The sequence below is a fragment of the Anarrhichthys ocellatus genome, unplaced genomic scaffold (genome assembly GCF_004355925.1).
Source record: "Anarrhichthys ocellatus isolate YVR2014 unplaced genomic scaffold, GSC_Weel_1.0 scaffold78, whole genome shotgun sequence".
Taxonomy (NCBI): Eukaryota; Metazoa; Chordata; class Actinopteri; order Perciformes; family Anarhichadidae; genus Anarrhichthys; species Anarrhichthys ocellatus.
In genome coordinates this window covers 373,408-390,361 of record NW_022280108.1, presented here as the reverse complement: position 1 = coordinate 390,361, position 16,954 = coordinate 373,408, and positions in this window count along the sequence as shown.

Genomic DNA, 16,954 nt, shown 5'->3' with positions numbered 1-16,954 from the left:
CACACACACACACACACACACACACACACACACACACACGCTCTGCCAGGAGGCTTCGAGTCGCTCCATCCTCCTGTATAGCTTTATTTGTTTTGTCATGAAAGCAAATTTTTTGAAAACTGACACTTGCCGTAACGAGCATCTGTTTTCGCCATCTGTGAGCTATGCAAATTAAGCCAATGAATATGGACTCAGTTTAGAGCCACGAGTCCTCGGGCTTGCTTACAGTTGGTGGAGAGAATCATGTGGACCGTCGGGACGGCAGGAAAAAAAAAAGAAAAAGTAAATCTATGTAGCCCCTGCTCTCCACCTCCCCATTCTTTTCTTTTTCAATTTAAGCGGGCATATGCTGAATGAAAGCTCTGCTAATTTGGAACAATTTATGAGCTGACAGACACGTCTGTTTTATTCATCCACTCTCGGGGACATCTGATCTACCTGTCCTCTGTGCAGAAAGCTGTTTTCCTGTTTCCTCCCGCTAGTGGTCGGCCACTTCTCTCCATCACCTCCTGTTTATCTCTGCCCCTCTCAGACTGTCCCCTATCCGTCTCGTCTTTCCTCCTCCTTCCGTGATTCTCCACCTTCATTTTCTCTCAGTTGCTTCCCTTTTATTCTTTGTTTCTGCTGTTTTTAATCACCTGTAATTCCCTCTTTCCGTTTCTCTTCCTCTTACCCTCCCACTTTATTTCCATTTTTTCCACCTCACCCCCTCTCTAACACTTTCTCTCTACAGTGAGGGCATCGCATGAATAATTCAAAGGCATTGCAGGATGATAATGGGAAATTAGAGGTGAGACTGTGTGTGTGTGTGTGTGTGTGTGTGTGTGTGTGTGTAAGATCAGGCGATTCTTTCCAGCCAGGGGGAAACTGTAAGAGGGCTCTTTATCCATATAAATTATGTCAATAAAGTGACACTTCTGTTTAAAGTTGCAAAGTGAAGAAGAGTGACAGACGATTTAGTCGTCTGAGGATGATGGAGTAATGATTACCGTTGAGTTGTTCAGTCAACATTATTGCCATCAGTCAGAGCTGGTTTCTGAGGAAATTCTGGGTGTAAAAAAGGGAAAAAGATGCAGCTCTCTTCTGGTGCAAGTAGGAGGCCACCGTGAATGGTTGCTGGTCCACTTCATGATATGGACTGAGGACAGCTTACTTCACACTGTACAGTATGTGTATCATAATGGTGATTTTAGACACTAATTAACATTTTGCTTAGCCCCGCCTCCTGCTGCTACTCTGTCGAGCTGTCAGAGCTACGTTACCATGGGGCCCACACTGTCACTAACTCGTTTAATAAATATTATATATGTTTTGGGGGAAATGGAAAAAGTGATTTCAGAGAGAAGCTGACAAAATAAAGAAAATCTGAAACCATTGCATGAGAGTGTTTGGTGCAGAGCCAGATAATTATCTGACCCTGGTTTGAGCTGGCAGATGCTGCACTATCATTGGCTAGTGTGCGTTCGAGAGGCGGGACTAAGCAAAAGGTCAATTGCTCTTGCAGCATGCAGCGACTTGAAGCAGTAAGCGTAAAACAAAATGTTGTTAAATTGTGCGTCCGATCTGCTCCGATCACCCTGTAACCCCGTCCCAAAACTGAGAAGAGGAATCTACGTCTGTTCAGACTCTCAACTGAAGATCCGTCTCTTTTAATGGCTGCTCTGAAGTGCTGCCGTTAAAATGTTTGGTCTAATTGTGCATACAGGTCTCTGTGCTACCCTGCTGCTGCATTATCCAAGAGGTGACAGCATAAAGCGTCTCTATCCGTTTTCCCTCGCTGAATGGAAGATAACTTTCCTCTGCTGGCTGCTTTGGAGTGCCGCTGCTGCAGGCGAGCTCATTCACGCTCCTCCAGGGCTTCATTTAACTGACTAACTAACAGTCTAGGCTGCGCAAATCCATCCAGCTGGAGGTGAACGCAGCGCAAGCAGCTGTCAGCTGCAAACTGGCCTCCATCCTGCTAAATCCCAGGGCGGCAGCAGTGCTGACAGAGAGGGACCGTCACAGAGAAACTGACCTCGGGGGGGGGCTTTGCGTCGCTGAAAGGCTTCTTCTTCTCTTCTCTCCTCGTGTGGCTAAAGATAGAGGAGAGGAGGGGATGAAAAGTGAAGAGAGGAAGAGGAGGAGATCAGTAATGACAGAAATGTTCTCAAAGCCAAAATACCCAAAGACCGCGATATACATGGCTGACATTAACATCTAATGATTTCGTGACGAGAAAAACCAGCCTGTCCATTCACGTCAGGGTGTTTAAATGTAAATGGAGCAGAGGAAATACAACAGAACTCCTCAATACGCACTGCTATATTGGAGGCCGTTACATAGCGGGGGCGTGACGGATAAACAACGGGCCAAATACTCGCCTGTGACTATTTTGCATAAAAAAATATTCATACCGTAGGATAGCTTTTGTAAAAATGTTGGCAAGACGGTAAACACTAAATCAATGTCGCTGAAATCCCAAACTGTGTAGATGACAGAATAATCAATAATTTACTGCTAGAAAAAAATTGACATTCTTCCAAAAAGAGTTGAAGGAGGTGGGTGCTTTTCTTTGCCTATGCAGAGAAAATTACCTTCCTAGTTATCTTCCAATGAGACCCCATTATACACGAGTTAGCGCCCTATTATTACTGTTATCATATTTTTGGGCCTGAGGGGTAATAATTTATGTTTACTGTAGTATGTGTAATATGACCAAACTGAAGGGACATGATGTGTTTTCCTTGTAGTTCAAAGGTTTATTTTTCTATTGTACTACCATAACATGACACTGCCACTCACTTGCAGAGATGCAAATTTGCAGCACATTTTCAATAAAAGGTTTGAATAAATGCGTGCAGACAGAGGACTACATGGAGCCTATTGACCCAGAGCAGCATCTGGCAGTCTGTCTGAAGTAAACTGTTTTTATTGTGAAAGGTAAGTACGGAAGGAGTGGATCTGGTCTGCGCTGCCTTTGTCAAGGTTGAAAGGAGAAATAAAGTTTGGTTGGCAGATGTACGCTTTGAATATCTTTGTTCCACAAAACATGAATGGTTGACGCCTTTAGTTGCGTTGCAAAAGCTCAGAAAAGTCAACATCGTTCTGGAGAGAAAATTACGCAGTGGTGGGCCGTCAGGGCCTGCAAGGCCTGCTCTGCTGGCCTAGACAGAATCACAAAGTTATAGCTATTTTATAATTTAATAAATTTTCATAAATACACTACATGTATTATAATTTTTTTTTCCCATTATCTTATTTTGTCATTGCACAGCTACTGTCTTCCTCAGTTGCTCTGCTTCCAGTGCAGCTTGTTTTAAGTAGAGCTTTTATCCAATCAGATCTCACCTCTGTGTCTCTAGGTAAGAACAGAGGCCCGAGGCCTGCAGACTCACACGTGCATCCATGTGCAGTTTAAGTGAATGGGGACGATATTGTTGATTGTCATAGTGTTCAACCAATCAGATCTTTAGTTTGACATGTTGGGCGTATTCTTTGACGTGTCAGAGCCTGCTAGCTGGCCTACAACTACTTCAGCATTACATGCAGCTCAGTTTCCAGATGCAGCTCTGCAGTGAGGTGCAGCGCGTGCTGTGATTGGTCAGTGGGCGAGCACGTGACTATTGTGATACGAAACTTAAGCAGGAAAAACTTAGTCCGAGTAGTAAGAGTTCAAATTGAAAGATATGGAAGAAATGACATTTTTTGCATTTTGCTTGGTGTAGATTATTATTATTTTTACCTATAGCTTTGTTTTTGTTTCACTCAGTGGCTGACTCAGCCAGGAAAAGGATTTGTATGAACGGCGTTCCTGGCTGACAGCATCGCACATTTTATGGCTGGGAATGCGTTTGATTTTAACTGAGTATCTTGGTGTTTGGAGCTATGCTATGCTAACCTGAGGACGCCATAGCACAGCAGGACACTACGGTGCTTTTGAAGACTTTTGGAGAGACTCGCGTGGATCTACAGATCAACGAACACGTTCGCAGGGAAACGGAGCTCGGGTGTTCGCCGGTATTCGCTGAACCGGCTTTCGGACGCCGGCCGACGTTTTTACACCGAACACGCTGACGAACGGACGCCGGCCGGTGTCCGTTTGGTGCGCGTTTGTTTGTACACCGAATATATTTCCACATAATATTCATGTTCTGTGGGAAAATATTCATGACAAAAACAAAAGTTTGAAGAAATATAGAGACATGCAAAATGTTACCATGAAAAAAAAAATGCCCCCTGTTGTGTAAAGTCTGTTATTTGTGTGTTTAAATGAACTGAGACAAACAAAAACACGTCCACTGATATTATTGCCACTGACATTTGAACCATCATGATATGACGTGTTTGGGTGATAGTGGAGAAGCAATTCATGATTTCACACCCAAAAGCCAATAGCTGTGAATCCAGAGGTGTTCTGCTGAAATACCTCCACTTGCCGCGTGAAGTGTACTTCTCTGGATCACACATACTTCTGCATGCTCAACATTGGACTGGCAAACGGACGTCTGTACCTGCACATGAAATACATCATCACAGCGAGACAACGATTTCTGACAAGTGGGATCACATCCATCATACGTCTCGCTCCTGCTGCACACACCTTCTGTCTTTTTAAATACGCTCTCGGTTTCCTTCCATTCACCCCAGAGAGGTCAAACAAAGATTCCAACGGCTGTCTTAGAATGACAGCATCACGCCGAAGCAGGTGAGACAGACACATCTGTCAGGATACGAGGCTTTGGCTTCGGGGTAGGAACACACACACACACACACACACACACACACACACACACCCCTCAGGTGATGGAAAGAGAGCATTACATCCTACTCCACTGTCTCAGAGCCAGAGCCTCATCCGTTCTGGCATGAAGACACAACACACACACACACACACATTTTCTCCTTCTACGTTTCACACTAGCCTTCTCTCGCCATCCACTTTGTGTCCTCAGGGGAAGGAGTTCCTATACGATGTCCATAACGACCCCTGGATGAGCCTCTTAGGCGTCCATAAAGCTGTGGACAGCGATGACAGAGAGGCCTGCGGGCTGCACTCTTAAAGAAACCTGGTCGCACCACTTCATCGCAGCCGTCCTCTAAAGTCCCTTCTTTTAAACCTGCAACACTGCACAAACCAGACTGTTCTCATACAGCGTTCGTGGCTATACCCTACAACAAAATGAATGCGTAGATATCCCACAAAGTCCCAGGAAGTATGCATACCACAAAAACCCGAAACCACGATCTTTTCCTAAACCTAACAAAGTGGTTTTGTTGCCTAAACCTAACTAAGTTGTTTCCTGTGTATTCTGAAAAGACTGTTTGCATGTAACGAGTGGAAATTGACACGTTTTTGCTGGATTTTTGTAGGAAAACGCACGAAAAATGAGGTATAACTTGCATAAAATGCACATTTTAATTTTAGTGCATAGGAGGTAAGAACAGTAAAACATAAAATGTATTTAATTCTAAGCAGCAAATCATTGTTGAGATTACATCTTTTATGGTTTTAATACTTGCTTTCTATTTTCCCTTTCCTTTAGTTGTAGTGACCCAGTTTACCAGCAAAATCTGAAAAAAAAACAAAAAAAACAACTAGATTTTGATTTATCAATAATCAATCAAAACAGAAGACGAGACCTCCCCCGTGATGTGCCATGTCTTTCATGCTGTGGACCGTTACCCAAGTTCCCTTTCTGTCAGTAGGGAGAGACTGCCGGCTGCATGCCTTAGTAAATATCCTACTGAACTACACAGGAAGACAAACGATATGAAATGATGAGCTCTCTTAGTGTCACTCAGGCTGGCTGCTACATTAAAAACCTGACTTCTGTGAGAGATTAGAACAGAGCTGTGAGAGATTATTATTAATCTAATAAACTGAAACATCATTTTACTGAACAGTAGCTACATTAAGTCTTTCCCACACTGAGTGAAGCAGCATCAAGAGGCCCGGTGATTAGTATTCAGAAGGATATTATTCATCGTTTTAAATCTTTAAAGCATTTACATGAATATAGATGAGGAGACCCCTGTGAAACTGCAGGCAAATGCTGCCAGTCCTGACAGGGATGCAATGCACTGCAAAATAAAAAAGTCCCCATCTTGACAAATAAAGTAACGCTATGTACTGCACGTTGAAGGAATTTAAAATACCTGTTGTGTTTCCAAAGAAAAGTGTCATTTCAAATTTAAAAGTCTTGAGTGTGTGATTTTTTATGGATGCGTTAGATTATATTGTTTTTTTAAAATGGACATTTTTTTCCAGTGCAGTGTTCCTTTCCCCAGTTGCAGCTTCAGAGGTAAGCTGCATGTGTTACAGGTCCCACTTAATATTCTTAGTGATGCAAACATCATTAGCACTTTGAGGTGTTTAAATAGAGAGCTTTGCCCCGAGCGTCCAATGAAATTAGACAAATATCCGCAGTCAGCTCCTGGAGGTATTCTTGCTCTCGTTATAATCCTCTTGTTCCCTTTTGCCTTTTTTGCTGCCCTCACACTGTTTCCCTGTAAAATATCATAATGGGAATGAGTGAAATAAAACAATGTTTCATCATATGTTTGAACTTAAAGGATAAGGCTGACGGTTTTCTATATTTTGTAAAAAGTCAGGCTATTCTCATTAATTGTTCGTACTTAAACCTACGAACGAAATCGCAACAAAATTCATATATAACTCAGCCCGGTCTCACAGAAATATGGGACGTGGTGGTGGCCCGAAATGTGCTAAGACTATGTATCGGCACGTGATTGCCATTTTCTTTGATAACATGACAACAATCCAAACCATGATGAGAGTTAATATCCACTTCGCTTACCACCCACACATTGTGTTGTATAACTGGGAGCAGCCCGAGGTGTAGAGCCTTGTCTGTGTATTTGCATTGTCATGAAAATAGCTTCTGACTAGCGATGCCCCTCAAAACCCGGTTCTAAACGGGAACCGATAAGACAGTATCCCGGAGTATCGTTAAGATCGATAAAAAACGTTTTCTGTGACGACGGAAGTTGATTTTGAAAAGCCTGTATGCACGTGACGAGTGGAACGATGACACATGTTGCTGTACTTCCGTAGGAAAACGTAAAAAATGAGGATGTATGAGGATACGTTAAACAAACATTGTATTCAATGCCTCTCCATTCATTCACATTTTAAGGCAAATAAAATGCAGTTGTTTTCAAGCTGAACTTACTTGAAATGTTTTACAGTGTTGTGCGTTTCTCTCCCCCCTCCCTTATTTTATATTTACCGTGGGACTCCAGCCGCTCCATTACTACAGGTCAAGGCACTATGCAGGGGAAGAGAGATTAACTCTGGGCAATTAGAGAAGTGAAATTCCCTGGCAATGTTTATCATCCTGCCCTCAGTCTTGTTCTGGGGCCCAGCTAGTGAAATATAGATGTACATTCAATATTTAACATGGGGACATCAAAGTGGGCCATAGATGTAGTGCCAGGAAGAAAAATGAGGCAACTATTTTTCCAGTGGTATGAGCAGACATTACTCATGGGGGCGCCAAAAATCTGCAATTTCCTGTCAGCGTCCGAGTTTTGCTCAGGGCATCAATGCTCACAAAATCGGAAAATGTGGGATTCATAAATATTTCCATCGACATTTCTCCCGGAGAGACTCTTTTTACAACAGATAACTGTCAATCCGAGCTACCGTACAAAGAGGTTTCCTATACACAAGCTACATGGATTATGTTCAGAGATAAAGTCCTTTGTATTGTAGCAAGTATTACATTTATGTGCCGCACACTAGTCAAACTTTGACTTCTGGGTTCCTCATATGGTTGGAAAACACTTTAGTTAAGTTTAAGAAAAAGATTGTGTTTTTTGGTCCATTTTCATGAAGCAAGCGCATCACGTCACAAAAGTTACTCTCATGTAATAAACCAACCACAATCTCCCGCTGAAATGAATCGGGCACTAAACACTCCAATAAAAAAAGTCAACCTGTCAATCACAAGGTAGCTCCGCTCTGAGGCATACCCTGCTGTATGGTCTGTGTGACTCTAAATGGACCATAATGTACTAAAGGAACATCATGCTGTATTGAAGAAGACTTGAAACTAGAGATTGAGACCATAAACTCATGTTTACAATGTTTACTGAGGTAATAAATCAAGAGAGAAGTAGAGTCATTTTCTCATAGACTTCTATACAACCAGAGGAGTCGCCCCCTGGTGGACATTAGAGAGAATGCAGGTTTAAGACACTCTCGCATCGGCTTCAGTCTTCAGAACTCTGAACTAAATGAACTGCAGCGTGTGTGAACGGCAGTTGTGATACTTTGACTTGTGAGTGCAGGAGAAGTAAAGGTGTTACCGATAACATTAATGATGATTCTGTTGCATGCCGGTATGTCAGTGAACCAGAATGCCATTACTAACGTTATTAGCAGCACCTGTCTTTGTCAAAATGTCCTCTGTGAGAAAAGGTTCAGGAAATAAATGAGCATACTGTATTTTCCCCTAAAGTGCACTTTAACGCTATCACATTATATCCACAGCACACCTGTGGCAGTTGAGAAAACTACCAACACTGCTTTACCACCATATAAATGTTTGCACCTCGGGCAGTGAAGTTGTGTGTGTTCGTATATGAGGTATGAGGTGTTTGTGTAACCTGATGAAATGTTTCCTTGCAGTTGCTAAATTGCATGCAACCAGTTTAAAGCAATCAATATTTCAGCATTCTGGGGACTTTTGTGATTTGTGTCTGTGAGGTGGGGTGGCCGATCCATCCACTGCAACTCGACCACAGCGAGTTTTCTTGATTGCTTCTGTGTTCCTGCAGCTTTTCTGCTCTGGCTTGTTCCCGCCGTGTGACGGGAGGCATTTCTTTAAGTGTGTGAGTCCAAGCAGCAGCTGCAACAATCAGAAGTGATGTCACGCTCGTGTCAAGTGTGTAATGCTAACTGTGTCACTTCATTTTTCAAGAGTGGTGACAAAGAGCTGCTTAGACTTAAAAGTGTATAAAAAAGAAAAACGGTTCTGATGACAGCTGAAATGGAAACAAATCAATCCCCAGAAACTTGGCTTCGGGCATCATAAACATCACGGCACCAAAGGCCTACAATATCAGCATGAAAACAAACATGATTTCATATGGAAAAAGACATTTATGAATGAAATCTGCCATAACAAGATAAATCTTTAAAATGGGTTGGCCCTTGGGGGGGGGGGAAACCTATATATATATAAAAAATTAGGCTATCAAAAGTTAGAGTTAAAAGAGGTTAAAGACAAATTCAGCGGTATAGTTGGTATAATTCTCTGTAGGTTTGTCATTGAGGGCGCCAGTTTGATTGCTCATATAAAGTTCTCTTTCTTTATGTTGAGTTTCATCATCAGCAGCGTTTTCTTCCCGTTGTGGTTTGGAGCGAATAAACTAAGCTACCGTGCAGTCTGGTCAGACATTGACTCGTGGCTGTAATCTGCCAGTAAACAGAGTAGAAGAGGATGAGATCGTGAACCGGAAACAGAACAAGTCGCCTGTCACCTCGGCCATCTATCTAACCCATGTACGGTGGGAAAACGGAGAGATGCCTTTAGGAATTTGTTTCCTTTGGGCAAGTTTTAATTGTTCTTTGAGAGTCAAATATTCGCTATGTCAGACTTTATTCAGCAAAGGCATTTCCATAATCAATTCAGCACATTATCCATTTTTCAACAAATGCAATAACACCACAATTGAACTTGTTTTATCGAATTTTTGCATTTCCATACAACTTTTCTAATGCAAACTTCATCATGTGCTTAAAATATGTGGAGGGAAACACAGCTAATGTCCCAATTTGTTTTGTTGTTTTCAAGCTGTGCGTGTCCTCCATTTACATTGTGCTCTGTGTTGTTGGACAGCAGCGCCCATAAACAGCACATATAAAAAAAACAAAAAAACAAGCGCATTTTGTAATTATAAACATATCTTGTAAGACTTTGCATAGTTTTGGAACACAGTCATTGTGTGTGTTTTAGTGTGAACGTTATTTGTCCTCTCTGTTTAGTGAATCCATTTCACCTCAAAGTGTTGAAACATCAGAACATCCACAGAGAACTTATGCAAAAGAGTCTAAACAATTTCAGATACAAATACACTATAAAGATAGTCCTGTGATGACATTATTTTACAGTCATGCACTGTGCTCTGTTCCACCTGTGTATACCATGTTCGTTCCTTCCCTGCCACTCTAATCCCTTCAGCTCTCTGAACTTCTTTCCCACTGAAACAGATCATTTTTTTTGCCCCCCAACGTGTAGGCAACATGTGGCGCCACACTATCTGCCCATAGCCGTGTAAGCTCACAGAGTCGTACCACGGCAGGTACCCCACGCTGTTTGCCCCCAGAAGATGGAATTACCCAGACAGCCGTGGAGCGCTCCAAAAGAGGGGGAGCGGTGAATCGTAATGCTGTTTACACCACGCCGCCGCTGCACGGCTAACATGAACTTAATCTCATGTCTCAACTGCAGTGGAAATGTAGCTTCCAGAAAGCTTATTCCGACAGATTATTTTTCAAAAAAGGAAAAAACGGTCCAGGACATTTTTTTAAGTAGACTGTGTCCAAGGGTAAAGTGAATTTCCTCCCCACATAAACCACATGCAGATAGGGCTGCTCAGAGGGGGTGCATTCTGGGTAAATGCACGGTGTGTCTTTGTGTGCATCCGTCTTTGTCGCTCTGTGTCTCTGCTGTTCAGTGGAGGTATAGACTCCTGTTTACTGAATTAGCATTTATATTCCTGCATCCAGGAGGCCCAAAATCCGAGTCTCTGGCTGTCAGTTGGCCATGCTTCCGGACAGTGAGTAATCTATTCACTGCTGGGTAATGATACAGCAGTTGTTCACTGGTCCGTATTCTTTGCTTGTCCATTATAGTGCTCCTCCACCAAAGTCTTCTGTCTCTTGTGTTTTTCTTTTGTGTTGAATTCCCCTCAGCTCCAAAACTACCCTTTTCCTTGATTTTCTCCCAACTTCCATTTCTGCTTCAATATCTCATCCATTGATTTCAACCAACTCATATGCCTCCTCTTTCCCTCTGCTTTTTCTCTCCAGCTACTCCCCCTTTTAACCTAAAGAGAGCTCCTCTACGTCCTCTTCTTCACCATTACTGATTTCACCCCCACCACCATCTCGTCTCCCTCTTTTGGCCTTCACCTTGCCATACAGCTCTCCCCCAGAAACAGATGAACACACTACTCCCAAATGTCCTTTCCCACCCATGATTTCTGCTTGCCTTTTACCGAACTCCAGGACATCGAAAGGCAGCCATTTATCACGGCTGTGGAGCAAAAGCACGCGGCCGAAAGTATTGAGGCGGTCATAAATCTGGAACGCGTGGGGGGGCTTGTTTCAGTCGACGCAGGAAAGGGTCAGGAAACATTCAGCACCATGTTCACCGTGACAGGACTGCAGATGGCATACCGAGTTTGGCTCCAATCCAGAGCTAATCAGGGGGATGTGATTTTTACCAAAGCATAAGCAGGGATCTGGTCTTCATCTGCTGCTTAGCCCTGAGAGCATTAATATAGCATCAAACAACTATTTGCTATGTAAAGATATAGTGGAGTGTTGTTTTGTTAACATACTCATGGCCCAGTCTGAACTCACAAAAATACATGAATGACCCCCAACCTCCTACCGGCGCATCATGTGGTGTTGGTCCCATGTAAACAATACCAAGTCACTTAGGATCCTTTGTCATGGAGGTCACACAAATTAAACTCATCCACGAGAATAAGCAATGTATAGAATGAAGTGACGGAGTGAGAAAAACCAGGAGACCCACGTTAAATTGTCACGTCCCCCCATGGAAACATTTTAACGCACTGTACAGAGGTCGTGGTCATTTCATGTATTTCTGGTGAGATCAGGTTGTCGGGCCAGCTGCGCTTGCGCCGGCTCATGCGCCGGTGACAGCCCACAACGTCTCCGTTGTGTAAAGCGTATCACTTGTCCTTTGGTTCCCTCTCAGGTAACCACTGTTAGCTCTGTCAGCACTGCTGCTGTTTGCAATGTTAGCAGTGAGCCGCCTGCTCACGCTTTGCCATGTTGAGAGCCAATCAAAATAATCCCAATCTCGCTTTAGGCCCCTTTAACGATTAGCTCATCCAGCCCCTATAATGAATTTAAGCATTTGCATCGCAACGACGAGTAATCTGCAGGCTGAATCTCTATAGCAACCCAGAATCAGCCATAACTTAGTTTACATTAACACACACACACACACACACACACACACACACACACTGGTCAGTTGTGTGATATAAAGCATCAGGGCAGAGTAGAGATCACCATTCATCAAGTGACCCGGTGTCACAGACATCCATTTTCGCCGATGTGTCCTTGAGTGTAAATTCTTGAGTCCCCGCTACCTCCGGTAGCTGCTTCTCGTCAGCCGACTGCGACCTCTGACCTCTGCTGAAGGAATGGACGACAGAAAGGTGAAGCTGTGAGCAGTGACCGCAGGCCGAGGGCTCAGCTTGAATGACTGAATGGTGCTGAAGTCTCTGCTCTGCTGCCGAGCGCTTCATCTCAAAAACAGGACCTTCCAATTGTTCACTGTAATTGTTTAATTCCAACCCCTCTATTGTAAACGACTGATATGAAAATGAGAGTAGCGGTTAGACAAGTTAGTCAATATCTGAAAGCAAAGCTTACAAGTGATACTCGACTTGCATTCACATGTTTACGCTCTTCATTTGCAAAACACACAACTGTTTTAAATGCTGCTTCAGCTCATAAGTCCCACCTTTGTATACCATTCCCCTGTACAACTCTCTTAGAAATTGCGTTACTACTAAATTGTTATGAATATTACATTCCGTTATGTTGGCAAACATAACGGTGCCTGGATTGTGTCCACAGGCTTTACAGAGTGAATGAAGTGTTTACGTATAGCACCAGAGGCACGGAGAAGTGATCGGTGATATTTCACAAATGAAATACGTTGTCAGTTAACTGATATGTTCGGTATCAACGTGTTTGCAACTCACTATATCAGAATCAAATTCCGGTTTGTTGTCCAGTAGGTTTCACGTACAATTATTTACTTTGTGTCACGGGGTGTGGTGGAGGACCAGAAGTTGAGTGAAGCAGGTATTTAATGGATAATGAAATCAGAACAGGAACTTACAGGAACACAAGAGGGAATCCACAGACGAGACAAGAAACGAGGGGGGAAATCCAGTAGAATGAGGCAATGCAGGCAGACGGGGAACTGCGAACAGGACGATCCAAACGGGCGGGTAGACATGAGAATGATCTGGCAGTGAGTGCGTGTGTGACTGGGGTTTAAATAGTGGATGCAGCAGAGTGAGCAGGTGAGAGTAATGCGCTGACGAGGTGGGTGTGACTGGCAGGTGCGCTGAATAAACTGATTAGGTGAGTGAGCGATGGACCAAACAGGATAATGGTGGCAGAGATGTGACACGTTGGTGTGCTGGTGCATAATGTAACCATTGTAAAAAGAAATACAAAATAAAAGTAAGTGCAAAAGCCAAGAAACATTAAATTGAAAGAGCTCTGCCTTTAGTGGTAGTTTTGTGCAGAAATGTGCAAAGGTTCATAGAAGGAAGTATAAAAAGAATGAAAATGTAGATACTGTATAGACAGATGTGAAGACATGTTTATTATGTTTTTGTGTGCTTTTTGTGCACCATGTAGTTCGTACTGACTGCAATGTTAAGTAAAGTACATTAGGGATGTTTGTGACGTGTTCTCCTGTAACATTGTTTCTGTCTGTATTTGAAATAGTTTACATACTTATTTTAAGCCCAACCATTTTGTTTCATGGCAACGACATGGCGTTAAAACGACACGGCAAAAGCCTAAAATGCCAAATAATGACACATTGCCGGAAGTAATGATTGATAACATTTCCTCATTACGACGATTCAAAATGTAATCTGTCGCTGGCCATTGCCCTTGTTGAGCTCGGTGTATTCTTGCAGCGTGTAACGAGGTCAGAACCCAATGATGAGCACTCTACATATTAAACAGTATTCGCAAACAAAATCTAAAAAAACTGTAATTTAAGTTACAAAGCATTCATATAGACAGTGTGCTCGTCCTAAAACATATTTCAAATCTGACTTGTAGCTAACACATCACTGCACATTGTCATAATATAGTTATTAATGTTACTTAATCACACGTGGAGACCTATCATCATTAGGTTTATTTGATCTACTTACCTTTTAATCTATTTTCATGTAGCAACACAGTGTAAACAGTATGGAAGACTGAGTCCTGCCGTTGGATATCTTTCTCCCCATGTCGGCTCTCTGTCTACTGTGTGTCCTCTTCATTACGTGTCTCAGTTAAATACTTCATCCTGAGTACTTAGGCAGAAGTGAGAGCTCTCACGTTACACCGAGAGAACCGGAATGAGAATCAGCCGCTGAATGCCAACGACTGGATTAGAAATGATAATCGTGTTAGAGCTGTGGGACCAGCATCTGAAGTGAGTGCTGATGATCATTAAACCACGTGGTTGGTGGGGATACTGGTGTCTCTCTCAATCACACACGAAAGTAAAACACACACATCGTCAGGTGTGTTCTCATTCAGTTGATGAAAGGCCAACAACTGGTTTTATCAGTTTGAGTATAGATAGATATATATATATTTATTTTCCGTCCTCTAAACAACAGGGATGGAAGTAACAACTTACATTTACTCTTGTTACTGTTACAAAGTGTTTCTGTGTACGTCGTTGTTTTAAATAAATATGCTATTTAACTTTAATGCAAGTATTTCTTTTTTACCTCAATAAATACCTTCCAATACAGGTATGGGAACAACGCTTTTTATTTTTTAACATAAAGATGTTCATTTAATTGTTCTATCATATAAAATCAACCCCCCCACCGCCTTTTGAAAATGTAACGCCTTTACTTTTATGCAAGTATATTTTTACACAAGTGGTGTAAAAATGAAGATTTTCTACTTTTCTTTCCGTCTGCATTAGTTTTCACTCTTTTGTTTGTTCTCCCTCTCAACACCTGCACACGAGAATAATCACATCTGAGGGACTTTGTGTGTCTGTGTGCATCTGCTTTTCTCGCTAAGCCGTCTCGCTATAAACAATTGGCTTCTCAGCGAGGCAACACCTGCCAGCTATTGTTGGTGTACTTGGTAGCCTTGGCTGTGCCCACGGTGTAGCAGTGAGGGGCCTTCAGATGATGAGTTTGCAGAAGAAAACCAGCCAATCAGCCTCCAGATAATGCTCAGTGTCACTCATTATTGGCAGCTGGAAGTATGGAAGAGGCAAAGCTTGTTCTGATTGTTTGTGCTCACTGGGATTACAGACTGAGTGTGACTGGAATCAACAAGCAAGGCTCGTCTGAGAGGAAAACTTTTCTGAAAGGAACATTGTTGTGCTTATTGGTCAGCATACCTGATATGCACGTTAATTATTCCAATTGTTCACATCAGTGTTTCACACTTTATTAATAGAAATGCATGCATACAATAAAACCACTAATATTGCTGGTATTGGTAGGCTTTGTAAAGATGGGGAAATTATTGGGCAGATGATAAATGGAGGGAGGCAGCGCTTTTCAACCAGGACCCCCACGAGGGGTCGCAGGATAAATCCACAAATATGTATCATTTGAAACTTTCCTCTGCTATCTTTCTTGTAAAACTCTGTATCATTTCCAACATTCAGGCCTTCAGGAATTTGTATTGCAGTATTGGTATTAGTAGTATTTTAATGGGTCAAAGTCCAAAACATTTTGAAACCATTGCTGTAATGGCAGGTCCATTATTTTTCTTTCTTAAAGTTCTGTAGCTTCCCTGTAGTGTTCCGTATGTATTCAAACCCAAACATTCAAATTTTGGTTTTAGCATCCAAATGCTATTTTCCCAAAGTCTTCTAACACATTTTGCTACATGACCTGATGTAGGCTTTTGCATGATGACGTTCTTCATAAATACATATCTAAATACATATATCGTTATCCATAGTCAGTGTGTAATACAGACAGTAATTAAGCAGCAAGACTTCATTGACAAAACCGGTAATTTTACCTCGCAGAACATGCAGGACGCAGAACACTTCATAAACTAACCCTTTCAGTTATTTCCACACTCAGCACAGCGAATGTTGACTGTTGCTAGTCTTCACATTATTATTAATTAGCTTGGTAACCCACATCAGTGCTTTCCGCTCACGGCTAAGTGGACGTTTCCATTCGCATTTTCGATTTGAAAAGAACGCAGATGGAGTTGATTTTTAATGAATAGTTAAAGCTGCAATAACCGATTGTTTTGGGCCAAGCTGGGGGCAACAGAAACAAACAGAATCACATTTTAACATTGATTTGTAAGCAAACCATTGCCCAGAGAAACATCCAGCAGCGACAGGGAAACATTATCATTCATTTTGAATCGTGATACTGGCCACCTGAAGAATGTAAGTCCAATGTTCACGCTTTAGTCCAAACCAGAACAACCGGAGAGCTGAGGGGAACTGCAGAGTCGTGTGATTCTACTCTGTGAGCAACTCTTCTGGGTTACACATCATTTGACCATTTTACTAGTATCAATGTAAATCCTTTTTGTTCCTTGTTTTCTGTGTATGATTCATGCCAGCCATATTCAAAGAGCACTAGTAAATACACACACAGTGTAAACACGCACACACAAAACACACATGCAGACTTATAATAAGCATCAGGCTGCTGTCATAGCAGCAGTCAAGAGCTGAATAATGGATGGGAACAAATAGAGGCAATTACTTAACAGCTTGTCAATTCAATTAGCCTACTGTTTAAATGGCTTAATCACAATCATACCACCCTCTCGCTCTCTCTCTCTCTGTCTCATTTCCCTCCCCTGCCTCTTCTCTCCTTATTTCTATTTGAAGAAGATGACAGGGGTGAGGAAGAAGAAGGAAAAAATAAAGCAGTGCCCCCGAGAAGCTGTAAATGAAGAGGGAGGATGGCAGGAAGAGGAATGAAG